The 25,490-nt window shown below is 37.5% G+C and overlaps 1 protein-coding gene across 5 annotated transcripts in view; it reads left to right on the top strand.

The window, feature by feature from the left end:
* CTBP2 (C-terminal binding protein 2) overlaps positions 1-25,490 on the top strand; it is a 275,399-nt gene that overhangs the window by 121,556 nt on the left and 128,353 nt on the right. The window contains exon 2 of one of the 5 annotated variants that reach the window (XM_039341640.1): positions 2,598-2,712. The exons of the other annotated variants lie outside the window; for them this stretch is intronic. The gene's annotated coding sequence lies outside the window, so the exon portion shown is untranslated. The remainder of the gene's footprint in view (positions 1-2,597; positions 2,713-25,490) is intronic. 5 annotated transcript variants of the gene reach the window in all.

Here is a 25,490-nt window from a genome sequence, read left to right as displayed (position 1 = left end):
TTTCCTCATTGAATTTGTATCCTAGGCAGGCTGAAGATATTCTTAATTTAAATAATCGGGATTGAGCCTTCAGTTATGCAAAAGATGAATATTTCCTGTCAGTTGTGGGACTTGTAGGTGATAGCTCTTATCCAGCTTAACCCTACCAAGATTGACGTAATAGTGCTGTAGGAAAATAATGCTGAGCAGAAGCTGAGCCATGGGGAGAGGAAAATGTATTTGGCAAAGATGGTGAGGATTCCTGTTCTAAAATAATGTGGCAGATGGTATACTCATTTGAACACTCCAGGGTGGTTCCTGCTTGGGGCTGTGTATGTGTAGGGACAGCTCTGAGTGAAATACTTCATTTGGATATTAGCTGTTTTGTTTTATCATTTATTATACAGTGATGTGTAGGCCAATTAACATGTTATATTTTAGTTTGGGGAATGGCATTGCTATCTTCTGTTTGATTATATGCACTGTCAAGCTGCAGCACAGGAGTCTGGCATATGCCATACTCAAACAAGCACACTGAGCTTATCACAGACAGAAACTTATTCTACTTTCACGATTACCTAGCAATTGAAGCAACAGGAAATTGTGAACTAAATGTAATACGTTATTCAATAGAGAGGTTAGAAAGTTGAATTATGTAGCATTTATTTGGTTTAGATTGTGCCATTTTAATTTTATCTAGGCAGGATGATGTGGCCACCCTTTATCATGCATAGGGATATCAGGAATTGCCTTAAATATGCTTTCCTTTGTCTTTTTTAAATCTTCCTTTCTGCTATCTGTTGACAAAAGGAACATATAGTACAACCTACTGTAGTTTATATTGAGTTATTATAGTTTGGCTACTGTCTGTTTCTGTGGGGAAACTACATAATTTTATTTTCAAGAAAAGCAGATTATTTTAACCTGACTGGGCTGAACTCAAGACTTCCAGTTGGTTAAAGTAGTTGTGGATGGTATTTACAGATAAGAGAATATTCACTGAGATATTTATTTGTTTATTTTATATTTATGTTTCTCTAAATAGCTCTTTTTAAAGAGATACTTATCCCATGCTTTGTTATGTGGGGTGGGATGTGCACCTGTAAGAGTTGTGGGTGAGGTCTTTGGCAACTCATCTTTTCCAGAAAAGGGCCCAGATTAAGAGACTGCAGAGTCCCAAGTTGGATTGGGAACAGCTTCAGGGTACCCACATCCTATAAAGGACTTAGCTAGATTGGATCTCACTGTCTTATCTCTGGGCTTATGCCTGATATCATGCCTATATTTATGAATCTGCCAAGGCAGCTGAATTGTAGGTATCTGTCATTTTATCAGAATAACTGTTACTTCAGTAGATCAGCCCCTTTAGTGTTTACCATTAACCTGACAGATGTTAAGCTAAGTCAGTGTTAACAGAATCCTAAGCTGGATGTTAGAAATTCATGTACAAAATAAGTATTGTGGGAAATATAAATTTTGGAGGGTTTTTACATTTATACTTTAGCTTGACTTTTCAGAATATATGTTCAGCTTCTATTGATTTGTCAGTTCTTGTGATATTGTTTGTATCTCAAAAGTTACACATGGATTGCTAGAGCTGCCTATGATGAATAAAACCTACTTTTGTTGACTTGTATGGATGCATGACCTAGCAAATTGTTAAGTGGTCTGTAAAACTTTAACAAGTAATTTAGGGGGGGGGGTTGCATCTTAAATGATTCCAGAATTCTTCAATATTATCCGTCCTTCCTCCCAGCATTTTAATACAGTTCTCTTCTTGCCTCATACAATGATTTATGCATAGCACAACCAGTTTAAAAATTGATATAGGATCTGGAACAAAATAAGCAAGGTGATTTGTTACTTTTACTTGCTTTAAACTCCCTGAGCACTTAAGAAGGAAGCATAAGCATATTAATGCCTCAAAGTAAGGTTACAATAGGTTTCTCTGGGATGTTTATCTAACACCTGATAACACCTAGCAGACTGAATCCTTTCAAATTGTTTTAAATTTTGCAAACTGTTTCCTGGAATAATTAATTACAGAATTATAGATATGAAGAACACTGAAAATGCATAGAAATCTTAAGTATTTAGTATATCTAACATTGTCTATGAAAAACCAATTGCAGATGCATTATTGAAGATCCAGTGGGAAAAGTTTAGTTAAAAATATTTAAATAGCTTAATAAGTCTATCTATGTTTTATTAGGATTTTTTAAAGCTGAACAATTGAAAAGTCACTAAAATTAAAATGAAACATAGTTTCCGAAATATCGCTTATAAAATGTTTTGGCTAGGATGAACCAGAATTTCTAATCTGATGTCACAGGAAAAATCACAGCTGAAAGAAGGGTCAAATCTGCTTTCTTTTTCTTTTATAAACTTTAAGTTTATTGAAATGAATTTTTTCCTCTGTGTGGTTGTGGAAGTCTTTGAGAGGACATTTTTCTACTAGAGATTTAGTAGGGTTTTTATAGTTTAATAAAGACAAACCAGTGTGTTGATTCTGCTTTGATTGAATTGGAGAATAAAATAGTTCTTTAATTTTATCCCTTCAATTGGCATGCTAGATGATTTTGAAATGTGGCATTCCAACTATTTTTTCTGTTACTTAGTTGATGGAGGATAAGATGAAGAATTATACAGAGGATTTGCCTAAAGGAATTTTCACAGGAACACAGCTGCTTTCCCCCTTTCTCCAGGGTGTTCTCCAGTTGAGAGAGAAACAAAGTAAGTTTGTTAGATAAAAGTGGTTGGGATCAGGTGTCCCAAGCTTTTTTTTTTCTTATAATCTGTACAGTTTCATTTTTAATCAAACAACTTATTCTCACTGCCTTCACAAGTTAAATGTGGCTGTTTGTGAAAAGCCTGATTTGGAGCAGGTAGAGTAATATTTTAGACTGGTAGAAAATTTACGCTATTAGAGGGAAAATAGCTTCTATTCCTGCCTTTCTTATTGAGTTACTGTCCTTGACTTGTTCAAAAAAATTCAAGGAGGATGAGAAGAGAATAAACTACCCAAAAGCCCAATCTATATTTTTAGGTCGTATATTTTGTAATAAAAATTTTCAACAGAAGAGCCCTACTTGTTTTGGGCCTAGGAAAAATACTCTGGTAAAACTTAAGCAGAGGGTATGGACATAACTCAGGTGGACAGAGTCAAAGTAAATTGCTCTCTCATCCTGGCATTCCCTGATTCTCCCAGAATCTCCCTGCAGGATTCTGTACAACTCACATAGAAAGCTTAACTTCATACTCCATATGGTTGACTCAGCCTTCCATCCTTCCGAGATAGGTAAAATGAGGACCCAGATTGTTGGGGGCAATGTAAAATATATATATACATTGCTTACTGGTGTACACCGCTTAAAAAGTGCTTGCACTTAAAAGCGGTATATAAGTCTCATAAATAAATAAATAAATATAAACATTCTTTCTACTAGGGTTGACAGCTGGTCGATATGCAAACCTTCCCTATGAAGATTAAGTATGTACCGTATATGCCGGCGTATAAGGCGACTTCCGCAAGCGCTAAAATCGGCGCCAAAGATGGGGGTCGTCTTATATGCCGGAAATACTGGTAGTTTCTGGCGTATAAGACGACATTCTAGGAATGTGGCTTGGTGACAAAGACGGGGGTCGTCTTATACGCCAGGTCGCCTTGTACGCCGGCATATACGGTATCTGCTCCAATATAGTAATAGTAAAGTTGGAAGGGACCTTGGAGGTCATCTAGTCCAACCCCCTGCTCAGGCAGGAAACCCTACACCATTTCGGACAAATGACTGTCCAGTCTCTTCTTAAATCTGAAAAATTCCACTTATGATGAGGAAATTGAGGCAATCTTATGAAATGATTGATACCCAGTAGCAAAACTTTTATTTTACACTTTAACTTATAGAAATCATTTAGTCCCTTCTATGCAATGTTAACTTCTCCCATTTATATATGAATGTACTATACATAGTCAGTTATACATTGTATTAATGCTGTGCTGTGTTTTTTAAATAGTGCAATTTGGTCTTGGACCACAAAAGAGCTTCTCAACAGAAATTGCTGGGTAGAATCCTTGAAAGTCATAGGTAGAGAATTTTTATTTCTGCTTGCTTATCACTTTTTTTTTTGTTTAGGTTTAACAATATCAATAGCATGGCTTAGACAACAAATTTATTTTTCTCTTCTGTGCCACTTTGGAAAAATCAACTCACTGGAGGGAAAAATACCCAAACAGGCTATTTGCTGATTAGGATCGATGGCAAAAAAAAACAAAAACCAAACTGCGCACAATAATGGTAAATGCATGGCATAATCAAAACAGGAAGGGAAAATATTAGTCTTTTTCTTGCTTGTGTTATGTTGTAGTACAGTGATTTTTACTTATTTATACTATTTTAAGAGCCTCTTTTTAAGCATCACTAAATATGTTCAAGCTAGTCACACAGAGGGAGGGAGGGAGGGAGTAAATACCAAGCTACTTAGATTTCAAGCTGTCTGAAAAGATTAAGAACTAGTTAATTCCTGTGTTAGTTTTGGATATGATAAATTCATTCCAAGGTCATTTTTCCACCCGATTGATATTTGTGCTCTCTATGATAAACACCAAGCACTACCAAGTACATGCAAATTACGTTTATATTACACAGAACTGTAGGATGATTTTGGCAAGTCCAAACTAAACTTTTTGGCTCTTAAAGTTAGGTAAATGCCATTCATTTGCTCTGTATTACAAGTCCAGCTATATTTCTATATTTTGCTAATGAAATCCAGTTGTCAAAAAGCAGCTTTTCTTAAATATGCCTTGAAATATTAAATATAACTGAAACATTGATTTAGAAAACAGAGTGTTTTGTTTTTTGTAGGAACAGTGTCAAATACACAGAACGTCGATTTGCAACTATGAAAAGGGAAACTCGAGATTCAGAAAAATTGTTTTATGACTGGATTAGGATTGGAGATAAAGCTTTTCTTTATTTTTGGGAAGATTCTAGATTTTTACTATCTGAAGGATATATTTTTATTCAGCATTAACTTCAACAGAAGTTAGAATAATAAACATAATGCATGGGACCTCATTTTCTTGATGTTTTGGCAAGATTGTACAAGTTTTTGGGAGGATTACTCCTCTGTTATTTATAAAACAATGGTTACTTTGAAACTTGAGAGATGTAGAAAAGAAAACGGAAATGACTAATTTATGACATAGTGATGTTTTGGGGACAAGCCTGCAGTTAGATAGATTTAAAAAGGCAGTAAAGTCCATGCAAAACCTGAACAATTTTTATTGTACGATTGGCATTATGTTGCCAATCTCCTCAAAGAAACCAACAACTCCTAAATACAAGGCTGATTAATTTTAGAGTTTTTAATTAAATCTACTTTAAAGGGGGCTAATTTCTCTAGGTAGCATTTGGTATTTGTCCCTGGCTGACTTAATGTACTTTTGATGTTTGTTACAATTATTTATTTATTTATCATATTTATAGAGCCACCCATTTAAAGGTTTTTTTGACTCTGGGTGATATTCAATAAAAACCATTAAAAACTAATAAAAATTCAGCAATTAAAAAAAATAACCCAATCAATACTCAGGGACAAATCTCTTTGAACTCACTGTGTACTTTGTCCCACCTGATTTTACTTTCCTCGTTATTTTAAGAAAACAGGAATGCTACAAAGAAAAATGCTACCCCCCCCCCAATATCTTTGAGTTCACATTGACACTGTATTGTCCTTCTTTTTTTTTTCTTGTAAAAATTTTTATTTTCAATTTTACAATACATAACGATCTTACAAATACTTCAGATAAAAAACAAAACAAATTGATACACACCACATTCAGTCTTGCCCGCCCATTTCCCCCCAAACCGCATCCCACCTCAAACCAACTTACTTCTTTCCCTCTTTTTCTTCACTCACCCCCTCTCCTCCTTCACCTCCACTTTCCTACTTACTTCTCACCTTCTTCTTCTCCCTCTTGATGCGGTCCAGGGGAAATGCCCGAGCAGTTCCTCTCTCAGAATTAAAACATTAATATTATATACAATAAAACTATTTCTACTTTATCTGAACTACTTAAACTACTGTATTGTCCTTCTTAGAAAGTAAAAACAAAGGCTGGGTAATGCTTGGTGTTTTGATTTGAGAAGAGAAGAAAAGACAGAAATAAACTAAAGTGGAAAAGAGGGTGGGGTGCAAACAATTCTACCAGTTTGCCTTTTGGCAAACAAATGCTTTATTATTAGTCGTTTCCCCCTCGTTAACCATTTTATGAGAGCACCCATTTTCATGCCCTCAAAAGTTTAAATATGCCCTCTGGTCCCCTAAAATTGGTCAACTGTGACTGAAATTAAATGAATGTTAATGAACTTAATAAACATTGTAGCTGTTAACATTTTATATTAGTGGTAGAAACTTTAGAGTGCATTGAATGGAGCTTTCACTCCTGCTGAAATTTATAGCAATCCAGTGGCTTTTAAAATACCACTGTTGCATTTGGTAAGATTAGAAATGTAAATGCTGATGTGCCCGGAAAGTTAGATTCTTCAGCGACTCCTGCAGTCTATTATTTTATTTGTTGTGAGGTTTCCATGGAAGTCTACTGAAATACTTTATCATATCATAGAATGAAGCCTATCTGTCATGAATAATTCATAATTTTATATGAATTTACTCCCATAAACTGCTTCTCTGGGGGGTTCAATAGAGCTTACTCTCATAAAACTGGGAATAGCAGCACAGCCTTGAGATTGGACTTTTGAAAAGGATAACATTGCCCTACCTTATTCACAGGATTTTACCACGGCCCAGGAAATATTTACCAATCCTCTGCTGCTTGCTCTCCCATCTTTCCAGGCTATTGCCTTTCTTAATACAAGCACACCACATCCCTGAAGAAGACAACAGCTTGTTGTCGCTCATGCTGGAAGTCCTTTGTCTAGAAGTCTCTTCCTCTCACTTAAGCTACTTGTGAGACTAAAACATAGCTCTGAGCACTTCAGAGGTCAAGCACATGTAGCAGAAATGTAATGAATAGAGAGAGTTTGCCTTCATTCTGTGAGTAAACAGTAGATGGCATTTCTTTTAGTTAAAGTCTTTGTTTATTTAGCATGTCTTAATACCAAGGAATTAATAAACTCTCCAATATCCATAAAAGTGCCAGGTTTACAAAATGCAGCCATAATTCAGGTGAAATAATTAAGGCATTCCTGGATTTGTTTCATCCCTGGGTTGATACATTGGAGAGAGCTTCATTTGGTAGGAATCAGCAGTTTTATGTGGCAATTAATTTTAACTTCAATGGGGAAGTTAAAATGCTCAAATTGTACCCTTGGTTTCTACACGGAGGTGAAAATAGCCTAATATTTATTATTAAGACTGCAGGGCTATGAAGTAGAATGAAATGAAGCTTTTAAGTTTTTATCCAAAGCTGATTTAGTTTATAGTATAATCTGCTAGTTAAACCATATTGCAGGCTTTCAGTTGCCTCTAAAATAAATCACATTAGTTACTGTGAAAAACTCACTTCTTGATTACAGCACATTATTTTACTTTCTCTCAATTTTGCTGTATGAATAATGCATGTATGTATTTCTATGGGTAATTAATTCTAGTGGAAATATACAAAATGGAATTCCAGGTATTAACATAACTTAAATTTCCCAATTAACTGATTTTAATATTTAACTAGGTATAATCTAGAGGGATAGATATCTTTTCTGATTCTTATTCTGTCTTGTGTAGATTTCTCCTTATTTTTAGAAGTGTTCAGTCTATCTTGATCTCAATAATTTAATACTCTCCAGATATGTTATATTTCAACTCAAGTGCTGATTGATTGATGGTTGGGCTAAAGGATGGGTGGAGAATTCTGTTATTCTTTTAATTTTGGGAGTTGAAGTCCACACATCTTAAAATTGTCAAGGTTGGGAAACACTGGTCCAATGAAAGAAGGTGATTCAAGCCTAATAGCAAAACTACTATTTAGTAATACGTGATACTACTTGAGCAGAAAGAAACAGAGGGCCAAATAGGTCCCTCAATCTAAGAAAAACCTCAAACTATACATGTGTAAGGCATAAATGTTGTTCTTCTGTTCATAGCAGTAGATTGAAAAGTTGTCTCTAACTCAGTGGTTCTCAACTTTTTTAATGCCGTGACCCCCAACCAGTCGTAAGTCGAGGACTACTCAACTGGTGCAGCACCGTTTGCAGAATGGGACTTTTGGTGGGCTCAGCAGGGCAGAGACAGCCTGGACAATTCCTATTGGCTTTTGAAAGCCAATAGAATTAGACTCTATTCAAGAGAGTCTATTCTATTGGCTTTCAAAGGCCAATAGAATAAAAGGGAGTAGCACAGCCAAGGAAAAGGGGGGAAAATGGCGGACTGCATTGTTTGGCGACCCCCGTGAAATGGTCGTTCGACCCCAAACCCCACAGGTTGAGAACCACTGCTCTAAATCTACTTGTTTCTTTCTGTCCCAAATGGTTTTTCCACTATTCTAGGAACCCTTGATTGATCAATCAAATATTAATGCAAGAGCTGTATATATGCATGTATTTGTAGCAAAAGCCGTGGTGGCACAGTGGTTACAATGAAGTACTGTAGGCTAATTCTGTTGACTGCCAACAGTTTGATTCTCACCAGCTCAAGATTGACTCAGCCTTCATCCTTCTGAGGTCGGTAAAATGAGGACCCAGATTGTTGGGGGCAATATGCTGACTCTGTAAACCACTTAGAGATATCTGTAAAACACTATGAAGCGGTATGTAAGTCTAAGTGCTATTGCTATAACCCTCAACAACTCTGGATAGCCCACAACTACTAAAGCAAGAGAGATAAATTAATACCTATGGGGGGGAAATACTAAAAGATGGTAAGACCCTTGGAAACAACAGCAGAGGGGGGCTGTCAGATCTCGGGGGAATTCCAGAGAATAAATGCTGCAATAGGTATACTGATAGATGACATTGTTTAATTGCATAGGCATGGAGCAAACCAACCCTTCAGGATCAAAATGGCCAAGCAGATCCAATGAGAAGCAGGCAATCCCTCAAGTAAATGATACCGATACCATATGATGCATTTGAATGCCCTGCAGTCTGGACTAGCTGAAGGTAGTAGTCTTCAAGCACAACCCCGTGTAAAACTTATTGCAGTAGTAGGTGACAAGAACAAGGGTGACTGCTTGAAATCCTCCTCCCCTTGATATAGGACAGACCCAAAGCACACTTCATAGGAGAGGCTTATGAAACAGTCTCTCCCTCAACCAACACCCACTGAAGCAGCCCACAGAAAGGAAGAAAACTGCAGTAAAATGGTACTTCCAATTCCCAAGTCATGAAACTGTCTCAGAAGGATACCTCTCAATATCACTGAGAGATGAAGGAGCACAAGGATGGATGCACCACCTCCATTCAGGGCCCTTCTATTTACTGCTGACAATTGCAAGAGTTTGGTTTTTGAAGTATTTATTTCCAGCTTTGCTGTAAGTCTCAGCATTCTGCAATCTAGGCCTTGCTTCCAAAGAATTGAAAGAGTAGCCATTGCAGGTATCCCAGTGTTAATTATAAACAAGGAGAATACACTCCCAGCAGATAATTGCTACCTTTCTTTTCTTGACCTGACCTGTAAGCTTATGACTTCACTATATTGAAATGCTGTTTCATTCAGAGTAAAAGTATAGCTACCTTAAAGAGTTCTCATGAGATAAAGACAAAGAAAGAAAGGCAGTGTGTGGGGTAAAATCCTGAAGTTATGTATTTTACACAAAGACCTTTCAACTTACTCAATTGGCGTGTATTAACCTCCATCATGTGATTATTAGCACATTTATAGAGCCTGCCTGAGAGTTTGGAGGCAGGCAGAGAGAGAGGTTTTTTAGGAAATTGCCTGACATTAAATATCAGACTCTGTGGTTAGACTATTTGAGTGTCCCATCAATAACTTTTATAGGGCTCTGTTCCTTCTCTCTTTCACATATTCTCCACAGTTTAGTAAATGTTTCAGTTTGTCCATATATCAATTTATCACAATCTTTTAATGAAGATGATTAAGAAAAAGATAAACATAAGGATAGCATGCATCAATTATTATTAGATTTGGGGAATTTTTTTTTTACACAGAAGAATAAGCTGAAAACTGGTATGAATCAAGTTAGACTTTGCTTTGTTGCCATAAAAGCTCCCTCTCCTACAATGGAAACCAGTCACCATTAAAAGATTACTTCTGCTGATGGTAGTGTCTGCAAATGTTGTCAGATTTAGTAAAAAAAAAAACTAGGCTAAATCTTGCCCCAGAGCAACAACTACAGCTGTAGGTTTCCAAGCAACTTGGTGAATTGGTTCGGTTACAAAAGGCTTTTAAAACACTCCATCTGGTTTCCAGTCCAAGATGCGACCACCCCAAAGAATGATCTAATTCGGCTGCATTTAAACTTGGAATCTTTTCATTGCTTGCTTCAGAGCAGGAAATCAAATAATAGCCTTTAGGAGCAGTAAGATCCACATGCTGGTTTAATTGCATGTCAAGTACATTTCTTGCTCATATTTCAACATATGCATTGTATGATGGTGAAAAAGATTTTAGGGCACCACTCTCTTTCCCTGAATTGTACTAAATTGTAATGAAGGGATGATAAGCGAGCATTTGAATATTAGACTTTCATATCCAATTTGACATGTGTTGTTCCTAATGTATACTCCCAGGCAGACAAAATTGTGGCTTTGTTTCTTTTTCCTTACCAGATGTAAAGTCTGTGAACCTTTTAAAGAAGAGCACATCCTTATTTGTTTTACAAATTCTGAACTGGGTTTATTTTTTTCAGATAAATCTCCGGGGGCTCTTCTTGGTTGCTTTTCAAGATGTGCCTATGCCTGTCTTTCTTTGGAACTCAGGAGCAAACTGCTCAGTCTGAATGAACCAGGAGCCTTCCTTCCAGATGATTTGGACTATAAATACCATACTGAAGTTGGATGTGATTTGTAATGCAGCACATCTGGAGGGCATCAGTTTGAGGGACTCTTGATGGAAAAACAGAGGGGAAAAAGAGATAACTTACTGTACTCTGCAGAACATCTTTCAGAACAGATCTTTTTAAAAAAGTGAAGTGTTCAACCCCCTTCTCTACATTTGCCATATGTGGAAAAGGAGGTTACAGAGATTTGCTTCTAGGTCTTATTGAGTACTGGTTAAGAATTAAAAATTGCCTGTGCAGATTGTGTAGTAATTCTGAGTAATGGCACATGCTGCTTAAAATGCAGAGCTCGGGTTTAAATTGCTAGTGGGCCAGGGTTTTTAGAGCATTAGGTATTAAGCAGTTAATGATATTTGAATAGCGCTTTGATAAAAGAAATCTTGTCAGACAATTTGCCCGCTAGATCAATATTATCAAATGAATTACTTTACAAGAAAAGTCTTATTCTTTAAAGCAAATATTTTTTTTAAAAAAAAATGCTTACTAGGAGGAGGTAAATCATTATCATTTCCTGTATATGAAGCAAACCTTGACATACTTGTAGTTTTACATCATGGTTTCCTGTGGGAGATCTCTTTCAAGTTACAGGAACTGTGAATAGTCCCAGAGTTATCTACATTCCATAGTTTTTAATTTTGTCAGTCCAGTAATAATAATAAAGAACTGAACTCCTCCCTCCCTCCCTCCCCCCCCTCACACACATACAGGGAGAGAGAGGATTTTTTAAAAAAAAGATGCTGAAAATGTTTGAAAGGCAATCATTTTAAGAAAAAACAAAACATCCCAGTCTCTGACACTGGTATTTTAATATCAAAACAAGACAGAGTATCAGTTTTTGCTATGCCTTCTGATTTTCAAAAAGAAGTTCCCATGTTTTCTAACAGGGCTTTCCTGTTATTGATAACAGAGATGATAACATTTTTTCCATCCTAATTTGGGTGAGAGTACCAATCTACTGCCACATGGAAGGGTAGCAAGTGACAGCATATTGTCAGCTGATGTGCAACGGGTTAAGATAGAACCTAAAGATGATGTTTTGCATATAACTGCTAAGTAGATAATATGAAAGCTATTCAGAAGATTAGATATAGTTGACAAAGTGAAAGACAGTTAAATGTTGGTTGTCTTGTGAGCTGAGTGAGGTAGCACTATGGTAAAAGAGGGCACTTCCTCTGTGATAATTATGGCGAGGAGTTACCAGGAAGTGGCACAGGAAGGGGTGTTACTGGAAGGTATCTGGCTATTTGAAAGTCAATTGGAATATTTTTATAAGTTTCACTAACACTAAGTTAAGACGTAAGTTCTTGGGAGAAATGTAAAGCTTAACCAGTTAGGACAAAGTAAAGAGTGTTCATTTCCTGCTGACCTTATAACTCAAACAGATGTTTTCTCTTACAAGAACTATTAGTCCATGTGTGATGTTTCCATTTTCATAGTCATAAACTTTGAAACCAGTTTAACCCCTTATAGAATTGACTTTCTAGCATGGAATCATAATTGCACATCCTACTTTTGTACGTATAGTTTTAATGTCTTTCTCCCCCCCTCTCTCTCTGTGTGCGTGTGTGTGTGTATGTATCTCTAAACATTGTCTTTCAAATAAATATTCACTATAGTTCTTTTTTATTATTATTAATTTAGTTTTGGCTGATGTTTTTTATCCTTTCCTCCCTAGTCTTTCAACCTCCACAGGGGACAACAGATGTTTCCTCTGACACGCTCTGTGTTAAGGATTTTTCCTCTTGGGAAAGTTACTTTATTTTCCACTATACACATTCAAAATGAATACATGAACATATACATCCACACACAGATGTGCATGCAGAATGGCTGAGAAAAAAAGCATATAACTTTCCTCTTGCAGTGTGTGTGCCATATATTATGTGAAGAGAAAATTTTTATTTAAGCTTGCATAGATACTTGGGCCTAATAGAAATTATGTAAAGCTGTCATAGTAGTAAATCTAGGAACTGATTATTGATATGAATTTTTAAAATAACTTAAATCATTTTCTCTTATTCTTTTCTCCCCTATAATGGCCAATTTACTTTTGTGTTCTATATGTTTTTCTTATACCCTTCTTATAAGACAGAAATGTCAAAATAATCAAACATTATTAAACACTGACGATGATTTCCCTGGGATAAAAGGTCAAACACTGAGATTGAAAAATACTTGTATGCCTTTTAATATAGGGCTATGGGGTTTGTTAGTGGTATGCAGTGTTACATTTTCATTTTATGCTGATTTAAGACTGCTTTCAAGAAATGGTCTGAAATTACTATAGAACAGGGGTCTCAAACTGCCAGCCCGCGGGCCAGTTGCATCATATGGATGCCACACCCACCCCAGCTCTGGCAATGTGAAAAAAGTCACAATATGTTGCGACACATCATGTGACGCGGCGAATTTGACACCCGTGCTGTATAAGGAAGGAAAGTGGGATGTGGAAGAGGTGCATTCAGAAGAAGTAGAAGCAATATTTTTCCTCCATAGATACAATTTTTTGAAGACAGTCTAAATTACACATTCTGTTAAAGAATTCTGTGTTTGTGATGTAGCATAATGTGTGAATCTAGCCACTGTGATTTATTCAAAGTGATTTATATAAAATATGTAAAATCAATCAGAAATCATGGGTTAACATGAAGCATAGGTTGAGCCGATATAATTTAATAATTGTATATTTACAGTATATGCCAAATATTGTATCGCTAAGAATTTTCTTGTCACAGCTGAATGTAGGGAAAAAAGAGGAAAGTCTGTTAAGTTACTTGACTCCCTTTCAGCCCTTCTCAGCCTTCTTTTCTATTCATATATATATAAACAGTTTTTCTTAGATTAGTCCTGCCTAAGTGCAGAACTGAGAGTTGTTATTTTAGCTGAATTGCTAATTGCTGGGACCAAATGATGAATAATTCCATACAGTCAGTGTATGTCTGGATAACTGTAAACTATTGGCTATCAAATCAGATCTTTTTACATTCAAAGATATTTGAATATTGATAATAATATCTGGAAAGAATTGATTTGGTAGCCAATTGTTTCCAGGCCAAATGTAAAAGGTTCCTTTTGATTATCCCTAGTGGCTTGGGGCCTGCTTATCTTTTATCACCAGATGAATTTGTTTGGAGAATCAAGTTAACAAAAGACTGCCTTAATTTCCTATAGAATTTGTCTGGTACAAAGGATTAGGCTTTCTCACATGTTGAGGCAAGTTGTGAAATACATGCTTAGGAATTTTATGTTGAGTTTTAGTAGTGAGATACAGAGTTTTAGGTGGCTTAGCCTTAACCCAAAATCTATGATGACCAAAATAAGTTTCTGATTTTATCCTCAACATCTTTTTTGTATCGTGGTGATCAAAACTGGTTGCAGTATTCCAAGTGTGATCTTAGCAGTGCAGTATAAAATAGTACCAACATTTCACATGATCTCAATATTATCCTTCTATTGATTCATATGCTGACTCATATGTAAGTGGTTGTCTGCTAGATCCCTCTCACAGTTACTGCTGTTGAGCTAGGTAGCACCTATTCTATACCTGTGCATTTGATTTTTCTTGTCTGACCTTACTTTTCTCACCATTGAATTGCATGACAGGGTCCAGTGTTCACGTTTGTCAAGATCCTTCTGGATCTTGAGCCTGCCTTCTAAAATGTTGGCTGTACCTCCCATCCTGCATTTTTGAAACTCAGCCTGAGGTTATAATATGTTAAATTTTTCCACTTTTTGTAATTCCGCTCCCCCTCCTCTATACACCTATTGGTATAAGCAGAATTTAAACACCTGAGGGAATTAAGTTTGTATTAATAAGACAGAATTTAACTCTTTTTTTTCTTTTTTCTTTTGCTCCAGTACTACAACAAAATTAGCTTCCTTCAAGCCATGGATATATAATAACTTACATGATATAAGCAGAATAGTTTTACTAGTACATATAACCCAAAATACACATTAATAAACAATAAATCCTGTTTTAAATATACTTTTAGAACAAAGCATGCAGTTGTTTAGACTTTCCAGCTGCTATGAGGAAATTGTTTTTTGAATTAGGGCATAAATTATAACCTCCAAGCCTTATTAGGGTAATGTCTTTATTAGGTCAACTGGAGGTTACAAAATACAGTGTGCTTTCCAATTCTCAGAATTATTCAGCAGTCAAGATGGTAAACTAAGCAGAAAAGAAAAAGGGGAATGGATAAAGGTGGTTCTGATATTTGTTTCTAGTTAGTGTTTTGAGGTTAAATGTTGGGCGAAAGTGAAGAAATTCAGATTAGTTTGTATTATGTACTATAAATGCAAATAATACTCAGAACTCTCCCAGCGTCTTCCATAGGCCAGAAAAACAAAAACAAAACCCAAGCAAACAACAACCACAAACACAATTAGAGGGAAACTAGAATGTATTAACATGTATAAATATTTTTTTTTTCAGTACAGTTTTCCTAAATTCAGCCACCTGAGGAAACTTTCATAGTTTCTTTCAGGTAAGAGGTTTCAAGAAGTGAGCAAAATCCCCACCCTTGTGAAGGCTCATGGAAGTTATATGCTCAGCTCATATTAATGTGACTCCTAGATTTTATGAAAAAATGCCTTCATTAGTAATATTTTTATTACTCTGTGTGTGCTATGCTATGGATCCATAGTCAAAGGAGTATTTTATTTCTACCTCCTTGAAAAAGTTGAATCTTTTCCTAAACTCATATGGTAACTGTGCAGTGCCAGCAAAAAGCACTGTATAAATGTTTTACAAAATAAATAAACAAAAGACATATTTTGACATTTGGAGGTATCAAAAGAGTGTGAAAAGATGCTTTCGAACAAGTGTAAGCATTCCTCCTTAACGCAAATGCTTATTTTCTTGAAATCTTGAAAGAAAACCCTTTAAAAATTGTTTCCTCTTCCTCGCCTAAGAAAAATCATATTGAAAAGTATGAGATACAATTCATAGTGCATACTTTTTTTCGCCCCTTGGGAATCAGATTAATTTTTTACCCCTTCTTCCTTGGGTAGCAGTATTTAGGTTCCTTGTGGAAAGAATGTGCTATCATTGTGACACATGCATTCTGAGTTGCTCCAACACTAAAATATTAGACATTTGTAATACAGAGATAGACAACCAGCCTTACTGGAGAGAATATAGATTGAAATTTCCATATAGGCAATTCCTTGTTTAGCAATGCTAATTTGAATTTGAAATAACATGTCTTTAAGTCAAAAAATCATGTGACTTATGCTGCTTAGTGATGGCAATACTGGCAGTCCCAGTTATTGTGAATAGTGAGGACTGCATGGAACATTAAGCAAAGACATCAAGCGACTGTGACTACTGACTTCCTGCTGGCTTCCACATTGACTTTGCTTATAGGAAACCAGCAGGCAAGGCTTCAAATCATGTGACTGTGGGATGCTGCAATGGCTGTTAAATTATGAGGTTTGTTGTAATTAACAACAAACAATGCCATCATACAGTATGTTTGAATGGTCAACGAATTGTTGTTAAACAAGGTCCATTTGCAATCTTTTATCACTTTTGGCTTATGGAGGCCATATTCAAAACATCTGGAAAACACATCTTGCTAATCATCCGAGTTGCATTTAAAAACAGAAGTTGTTTCTGTCAAAAATTGAATACTATTGTAGGTTGGTAGGTTTTATTTAGTAGGTCTTATTTGGTCTGTAATAAAGAATTTGATTTGATTTGAATATTGTCACTACCTAGTGAATTCATTTTGAAGATCACTGTTAAGTAAAGACCTGTAAGAATCAAAGGCTGATTCTACACCTGCTATTTATAATAGCTTTCATTTTTCCATTGCAACGTTATATAATTTTGCTTGATTATTTGAAAGTTATATATGCATTTTATCATACTAATTTGAAAATAACATTAAAATGAGCATGACAGTGGTAATCATCTCATGACCCTAGAGTATATTAAAATATTAATCTTACATTGGAATTAGTCAGTTTCCAACAGCAAAGTAAAAGTGTATTTTTAATCTTGTTTAAAAGAACCTTTATATAAACATAGGGTTTTTAAGTAATGCTTTTCAATAGTTCAGAGTTTCTTAAACATTTTTTCTCTCAAGACACTACTACTTCTCACAATTGTTTGAAGGGATTTAAATACTGTACAATTTTTTAATATAGCCTGGCAAATAATTTTGATTTTTCAGACCTCTAGGGATCAGTGGACCACTTTAGAGATAACCGTTGAGACTGGATATTGAATTTGTAAGTGAATACCATCAGATGTTTTGTTTGTTTTTGAAGTCCAGTGCATTGGCCTATACCAAATTCACTTGGCAGATGAAGGATAGTGTAGCTGTATCAACATAACTGAAACAAGTTTATTATAAGATGAATTTAGCTGATCACCTGTTACACCTTATGCAAAAGTTCTGTGCAACCACATGTATAGGGTTCAGTGCTTCTTCAGAGATATCTCTGCAGCTCAGCAATCTTGTGCTTGTCCACAGTTCACTGCTATGCTTTTTTAAAAATACGTTTTATTAATTTTTTAACATAATCACCTTAATATTTAGTAAACAGTATGTTGTCTGGGTTTACATTTAAGAAACATTCACTAACAATTACTTTCTATAATCTATAATCTACATAATAACTTTACTTGATCTCCTCTTTTTCCCATAATGTTCTCTTTTACCAACCTTAAATTAATACAATTCTTGTTATTTTAGTGAATGACGATTGAGTATAAATATTTCTACAGATAATAATCACATCAATATAATATTTCTTTTCTATCTAGTCCAGTGGTTCTCAACCTGTGGGTCGGGACCCCATTTGGGGTAAAACGACCATTTCACGGGGGTCGCCAAACTACGCTGTCCGCCATTTTTTCCCTTTTCCCTAGCTGTCCTACTCCCTCTTATTGGTGGCCACATCCACTTGGCCACGCCCCTGGGGGTCACCACAACACGGGGAACTGTATTATGGGGTCACGGCATTAGAAAGGTTGAGAACCACTGATCTAGTCATTCTGGTTGTCTTGTCATAGATCCTGTTTACAGTTTTTTGTTTACATTTGTTTTTCCCACAATGTTCTTAACTGGTTAAGATTTTCTCAAAGTTAATTACATTTGAATATTTAAGTCTATTTTTTCTCATGTAAGCCAACCCAATACTTTTACCTTTCTTAAGGAATAAATAAGACTAAAAAAAGAAAAAACAATAAGAATAAAGAGAAATAAAAGGATAGTATGCTACTTAAAATCCCTATTTCTTATAAGCTAATACATACTTATTTCCAAAAAATAGTTCTTTTTTACCATAATTAAAAATATATTTAATCTTTAAATATTCCATTTAATAAATCTAGTCCTCTAGTCTTTTAACTCTTATTCAAAACATGATTTTTAATCCATTGTAATTTTCTTAAAATCAATCACCTTTAAATACCTAAACATTTCCTTTATATAAGCCATTCCAACTCTTTTATATTACTCATATCAAGAAATATAATAAAAAGAAAGAAGAAAAAGAAAGTAACTATGTTACTTGAGGGACACTTCCCTCTTAAAATAAAATTCATATCCAAAATCTTTCTATTTCTTTAACTATATTCGAACAGGTGTTTCTTTTTTAAATATTCTATCTGATAGGTCCCATCATCTATTTCCTTAATTTTCACTTTAGCCTTTTTCTTTTGCCCAGTAGCTTTCTTAATCAATATGTTCTGCTGAATCAAATCTTTCCATATTCTTGTAGGTGTTACTGTGGATATAAAAGGTAAGTCAAGTACAAGAGGCAGTTGCCCATTCATTTTTGTTGAAAATCTTTTTCTTTCTTTTTCTCTCTGCTTCTCTTGTCATTTTTTGTCTCCCCAGTTCTAGTATATTTCCTGGCACCTCTGCAATCCATTTTGTCCAATCTTTTTTCTTATCCTCAAATTTGTTTTGTGGTATTAAAGTATAAGTTGTCTTTTCCAAATACCGTATTTCTTATAATTTTTTTTCCACATGGGTTAAATCATACTTCTTTGTTTTGTTAGGTTCCATCTTTAAGTCTCTATCCTCAGATTTGTATTCAGTTGTCTGTTTTATCTGTTCCTTCTCTGTTGCTGTTTCCTGGGATTTTTGTTGTTGTAAAGATAAATTGGAGATGAATCGGTTTATATTTTCAAAGTTATTTTGGAGTTCTTTGTGGTGTGAAATCATTGTTATTTGAATTAATAGCAATATATCGTATGTCTCCTCTTGAAAAGTATTTATTTTTTCTTGATAAGTTCTTTCTATAAATCTCTGATTTTCCATAATGACCAAGAATCCAAATTTTCTTTTCTCTGCAAATAGCTTTGGGTTCAGAGTTAAGTAGATACTTGTAATACAGACATTTCAAAAAAGTTTTTTTTTGTTCCCTAAATTGTGTAAGTCTCACTTTGTCTGCAGCCCATATTGTTTTCTTTTTTGTTATAGCTGTTCTCTGTTGTTAGAGCTCTGAAGGTCACAAGTAGAAATTAGTTTTTTCCAGATTTTGCCAAGTCCTGCATGAAAGCCATAGCTGTTGTAGTCTTCATCCATCACTAGATGTCAGCACCGGTTTATTTTCCAAATTTTCAAAATGAACAAATTGCCTTTAAAATGAAAATCTTAACCATTCAGTAATTTCAAACTTATCCAAATTTATAGTCATTTCATTTCATTTCAATATGTTTTGGCCCTCCATAAAAGGTTTAATTCCCCGCTTCTGTTAGTAAAAGGGTGGGGCAAAAATACCCCTCCATTACTTTCAGAGGTTTTTTGCTTCTTGGGATTCTTTTTTTCTTCAGGAAAGTTGATAAGTAAGATAGAAAAAATTGATGTACTTACCCAGATTCATACGCGCTGTTTACAATCAGCTTAAAATAGTGCTTTTGACTTTAATTGCTTGGGCTGGACTCTGAAGTTAGGCTAGCCTTTCTCCTTTTGGTTTCTGGAAGGCTTCTTCTGGACCAATTGGGTCAACCGCCATCTCTCCGTGGTCCCCGAGACTTCCTTCTTTGCCACCTCTTCTGGCCCATTTAGGGTCCCCTAGCAGGAAGAAACTCAGCTGAAGGGCACGCAGCCCCGAACCCCTTGACTGCTGCACTGCTGCGCAGGATTGGAAGTCCCCATACACTGCTATGCTTGTATTCAGTGAGAACTTGAAGTTTAAAATGTTTAATTGGGAATAAATTCTGGTAAACTCATTTAATCAGTTCATATTTTATTCTAAGGCATAATGCGGTTTGTTTGGTTTTGGCTTAGCGATTATAGGTAATTGTGATTTGAGAACCTTGGTTTAAAGTTGAGAAGTATGCATGAAGATATAAAGAATTGTGATTTACCTAATAAATTAAGCAGCCATTGCATTGTGAAGTCAGACAAAAAAAAATCTGCTTTTCATTAAATATACAGAATTATTCTGGGAGTTTCAAAATGGACCCTCACTTTTGAAGGCCCTATCTAAACTGTCAGCCTGAGAAGACCAGCAAGTTGCTGCCTTTTCTTTTTGTTGCAGATTAGAAGAATGGGCTGTTGCATTGAGGGTTTCCTTATTGTGATATGACTTTTTATTCTCTTTTGTTGTTTATTATTTCTTGTTTACTACCCTGTTCACAAGCGGATTTTGAGACACATTTTGGTTTGTTTCCTCTCCAGCACACATTGTAAAAGCAGTCGATTCACACTTAGAAGAGAAATTCCAAATGTAAGACAGATGCAGTCTGATCAGAAAACTGATTTAGTTTTCAGGGTGGCGGGTATATAAATGCTGTTATTTTGCCATGTTTCAGTGCAGGAAGATGGATGAGACAGAAAACTGGATTTTGTTCTATGTTGTCCCTTGCCCCCCTTCCAACAGCTAATCAGTGTGATTGCCATTTATCTGTTCTATGGTTGTGCATGCTCAGTTTGGAAGTTGGGCTGTTTAGAAGATTATGTTTCTGTGTGTAAAGACAAGGTAGTTCTAAAAAAAAAAAAGACCAGGCCATAAATTGTCAATACTAGCAATATAGATGACAGCAAACACAACTAGAGACCATTTTTAAAAAAATGCAAACACATGTTCATGAACAGATCGGTGACAGTCAGCTTTTGTTGAAGACACAGAAAGAAGAGTTTTCTTAGACATAGAGAAAGGAAAGCACACAGCAGGGCACCAGTCAGAATTCTAGTAATAGCAGCAGGGAACAAGTGGTAGGACTGCTTTAAGCCTGATTTCATTAAATAGATGGGAGATGTCAAGATATGTGAGTGAGGAACCCCAAAGGTATTTGTGTTGGAAGGAGGGAAATTAAAAGGATTAAACTAGAGAGAAAGAATGAGAGGCAGAGAGGCTGTCACTACTTAGCTGTAGTTTCTTTTTGATACTTAAAAGGTTGCTTGCTAATACTTAGAATAGCCCCAGGAGGCCTAGGTTAATAAATATATGTGCAGACAGATTCAGATTCCTTCTTAAAATCTCTCAAGAGTTTGAGGACAAGTTTAGGAAATGTGTATTTGTTCAGCAAACGTGTGGGTCTGTGTATTACATTGTTAACAGTTGTAAAAAAAAGGATTTTGGTAAAAGATAAGGTTGCTTTGAAGCTTCTCCTTGATCACATTATTCCTCACTACATATGCTTTATTGTACATAATATTTTGGAACAGTTTTGCAGAATGCTATCTCCCTTCACATTTGGTTCCTAAATGTCTTTTTTTGGGGGGGAGGGGGGCTTTTTAAAAACAGCCTTCCCAATCTGATGGCCACTAGATGTGCTGGGTTAGAAATACTATAATCTCTAATGGCCAGCTCAGGAAATACTGACATAGATTATGCTATATTTTACTTTCTCTCCTATAGTTGGTGGCAGGCATTTTTATAGCAACATTTTTTTAAATGAATATAGTCGTTCATGCAGAAAAATATCAGGCTGCATTGATAACTTTAATTATGAAGTCCCTATTTTTCTCAAGTGCCTGCTTCTTTGCAACAGAGGCATAGAAGGCCAAACCCATAATAGTCTGTTATACCAGTGATGCATGGAATAATGCATCCCCAAGTAGTAACCATTAACTTCCATAGTGCACTGATTTGTGCATTAAAGGGACCCCTTGTAGGTATTTTCTAAAGAAAACTATAACTGCTCTATAGGAGCCGTCATACTTCATTGCTTCGGTAATCTGTGTATTTTGCAGTATGGAGACACAACTAGGCTTTTGGCACACAATAAAATGTTATGGCTACAGACGAGTTGTCATAGGTTTAGGTTAATAATCTCTGAGCTGTTAGAATCCCAAAATAGTCCTAATATGTGAAGCTTAAAATGTGTCTGTGCAAAACTTTGGACAATATAGTGTTATCACAATGAGGTCACCAGTGATGTTTACCTGGTAATTCTCCAGCAGGATGGCTGTAGAGTCCAATGGTTGGTTGGGTTCTATGACAGCCTTCTTGCCCGGCAGACTGGGTAAAAACTTTGGCCACACCCTTCCCTTGGGGGTGACCCCAGTTTTGACTCAGTCTCGAAGCCCGTTAGCAGCTAGCAAATTAGCTCCTGACAAAGATTGACAATTAGACTAAAACCCTCTGCAAAATTTACAATTCAATTGGAAAACTCACAGGGAGGCCTTTTTTTCCTTGCAGCTTTGGCTCGAGGCTCCGAGCAGCCGACAGATCGCTGTTCCCACAGGCGTCGCGTGAGGAGGTGGTGAGAGTATCGTTTAAAAAAAAAAATTGGCGGAGAGAGCCTGCGAGAGGCAGCGGAGATACAGGGAGCGTCGGCTGCCCTTATCTCCCAGACCAGCTGGGGTGTGCGAAATTGGATCCAGGGCCAGTCAGAACAGCGGCGTTCAAGGTTTTGGGAGGTTTGCCAGCAAGCAACTCGCCCAGTCTTTAACGGCCGGCTTTAATTTAACCCTTGTTTCACCGGATTACCTGGGAAAGCGCGGCCCGTTTCGGGGGGATCGTTAAGGCACCAGTACTCCCCCCGCCTAAAAGAAGCCTCCTCAGCCAACGGAGTGACGATTGGAGACAAATCCGCCATTTTGAGACTCGTGGTTCTCTTTGGCAGTTAATAGGAGGGCGTGGCCTTCACCCAGACGCCATTTTGAGTGCACCTCATTTAGCCTCCATTTTGGGTGTATTCTTATAGCCTCCATTAAGGGCTCATATACTTGAAGGTTTCCACAGGAGTGTGGGATAGAGAGGCAGAGGGAAAGGTAGAAGGACATTTATAAGCACACCCGGTGGACTGTCTTTACAGCCACAGATTGGGGAATTCATACTCACAGCACTAGCAAATCTTTGGCCTTATATCAGTGCCATTGCAATCAACCCTGGTGAAGGAAGGGGAGAAAAGTTTGAACTGTTCCACTGTTCTTCAAGGTGACCTTTAGTCACCGGCCCACAGGATCCTTCCTTGCAAAAGGACCTGTCTGTCCGGCCATTGTTTCTTCTGGGCAGAATAGGCCTTCTAGATCTTAATTATCTGCAACCGATCTGCGTACTATTCATTCCCCACCCCAGGTATTGCCTACTCGGGATACCTGGCCACAATGGCAGACAATGTCTCGTATTCAGCTACGCAGGGCCCCCAATTGCCCCCCCCACAACAACAACAAAAACGCAGATCCTCAGAATCTGAGGTGGGGGGGAAGAAGAAGGCTAAAACAAAGCACCTGACTCAAAGGGGCCCATCCAAAACAGCTGAGCGAGAGGCCTCGAGGAGACATTTGGCTTTAGAAAGACAATTTGCCAGGGCCCAGAAAACCAGTTCCAATGGGGCAAGCATGGTTTCCCCTGCCCCATTGGTGGCCCCTATTACAGAACCTACCCCCCAGGAGGTTCTCAGAACTTGGTCTCCTCTGGGGGAAACCGAACAGTTGGACTCCTCCCACTCCTCTTCACCTGACTCGTCACCAGACCATACTCCCACTGTGGCTGCGTCCACGGACAGAGCTCAGGAGGACATATGGTCTGCACAATTTCAGGCATTCATGCAGGATGCCCTTTCCCAGTTCATGGCTTCTAAGGGCCAAGTAGCTTTTCAGCCATCCCTTAAGGGACAAAGCAAGGCTCCGGCTACAAACATTTCTGAGACTTCCTCTCAAATCGGAGAGGGAGATTTACTAGACCTAGACATGTCTGATATGCCCCTCTCGGAGGATGAGGGCACCGCTCCTGAGCAGGCAACGAGCTCTGGCCTCTTTGATCCAGCTCTTCTAAAATCACCTCTGATAAAGGCAGTCTCTACGGTCAATTTGACCTCAGTTCAGGAGGAAAATCCTTCTACTAGCAAAGAGGCAAACCCTCTCTGCCAAGAAAGTTCCACAGGACAAGTACATTCCTTGTCCTGAGGTTTTCCGCACCACGGTAGAGGAGCAATGGGGTTCCCTAGCAACACCACCAGCACCTAACAGCGTGGAGAGGAAACTATTCAATGTTTCTCCTTCCTTTTCGGGCATGTTAGATGTCCCTGCAATAGACAGTCCCTTGATCTCATTATTCTCTACTTCTGCGATTCCAGGGGACATGGCGGAGGCCTTGAAACCAGAAGAAAAGAAATTTGAGCACTCCCTCCGTCGTTCCCACATGGCCGCAGCCTGGGTGGCCAAGGCGGCAACATCATCATCATTCTTCGCCAGGGCGTGTATAATGTGGCTGTGCGAGCTACAAACCACTGTACCTCCAGATCAGGTCAGACCTTACCAAACTTTGGCCAAGATACTGGCGGCATCACAATTTATGGCTGACGCCTCACTTCATGCAACCAAGTATGCGGCAAGATCCATTGCGGCCACAGTGGCCTCTCGCAGACTACTGTGGCTTAAAAATTGGAAGACAGATCTGAAGGCCAAGTGGCGTCTTTCGACGTCCAAGTACAGTGGGTCATTTTTGTTTGGATCCATTCTGGATCCACATGTAAGCGAGAGTAGGGACAAAAGGAAAATTCTAGTCCATCCATCAAAGAAATTAGACAGGAGAGGCAGTCAGGAATTCCGGAGGCAAAGTTTCCGCCCAGGCAACTCCTGGGACTGGGCACAGCCCTTTCGACCAGGGCAATCCTGGGATTGGTCTAGAGGCTCACGATCCTTCTATTCAAGACAGGATCGTTCCCAGGATCGCCCAAACAGGGGAGCCAGAGGCCAGTTTCAGTCCAGGCGTCCCTTTAGAGGATCGGGAGGCCGACCCTTTAAACGCGCCAAGTGACGCCAGACAGGACACTCCCATAGGAGGTCGGTTAAGGAATTTCATCGAGGTCTGGGAGCAGACCACTACCGACGCCTGGGTCTTGGAGACAATCAGGCATGGCCTGACCTTAGACTTTTGTTCTCCCCCACCAAACCGATTCATCAGATGTCCCATCTCCAAAAAGGCACACAAGGCAAGGCTGATAACCTTGGCCATAGCACACCTCTTGTCAATTCAGGCCATAGAAAGGGTACCAAAGGAAGAGGAAGGAAGAGGATTTTATTCCATCCTCTTTGTGATACCAAAACCATCAGGAGGGTGGAGAGCAATATTGGACCTAAAGGGCCTGAATTATTACGTAAATTACAGGAGGTTC

This window comes from Crotalus tigris, unplaced genomic scaffold, assembly GCF_016545835.1.
Source record: "Crotalus tigris isolate CLP2741 ecotype Arizona unplaced genomic scaffold, ASM1654583v1 scf7180000017536.10889498, whole genome shotgun sequence".
Taxonomy (NCBI): domain Eukaryota; kingdom Metazoa; phylum Chordata; class Lepidosauria; order Squamata; family Viperidae; genus Crotalus; species Crotalus tigris.
This window is presented reverse-complemented; position numbering and strand designations above follow the sequence as displayed.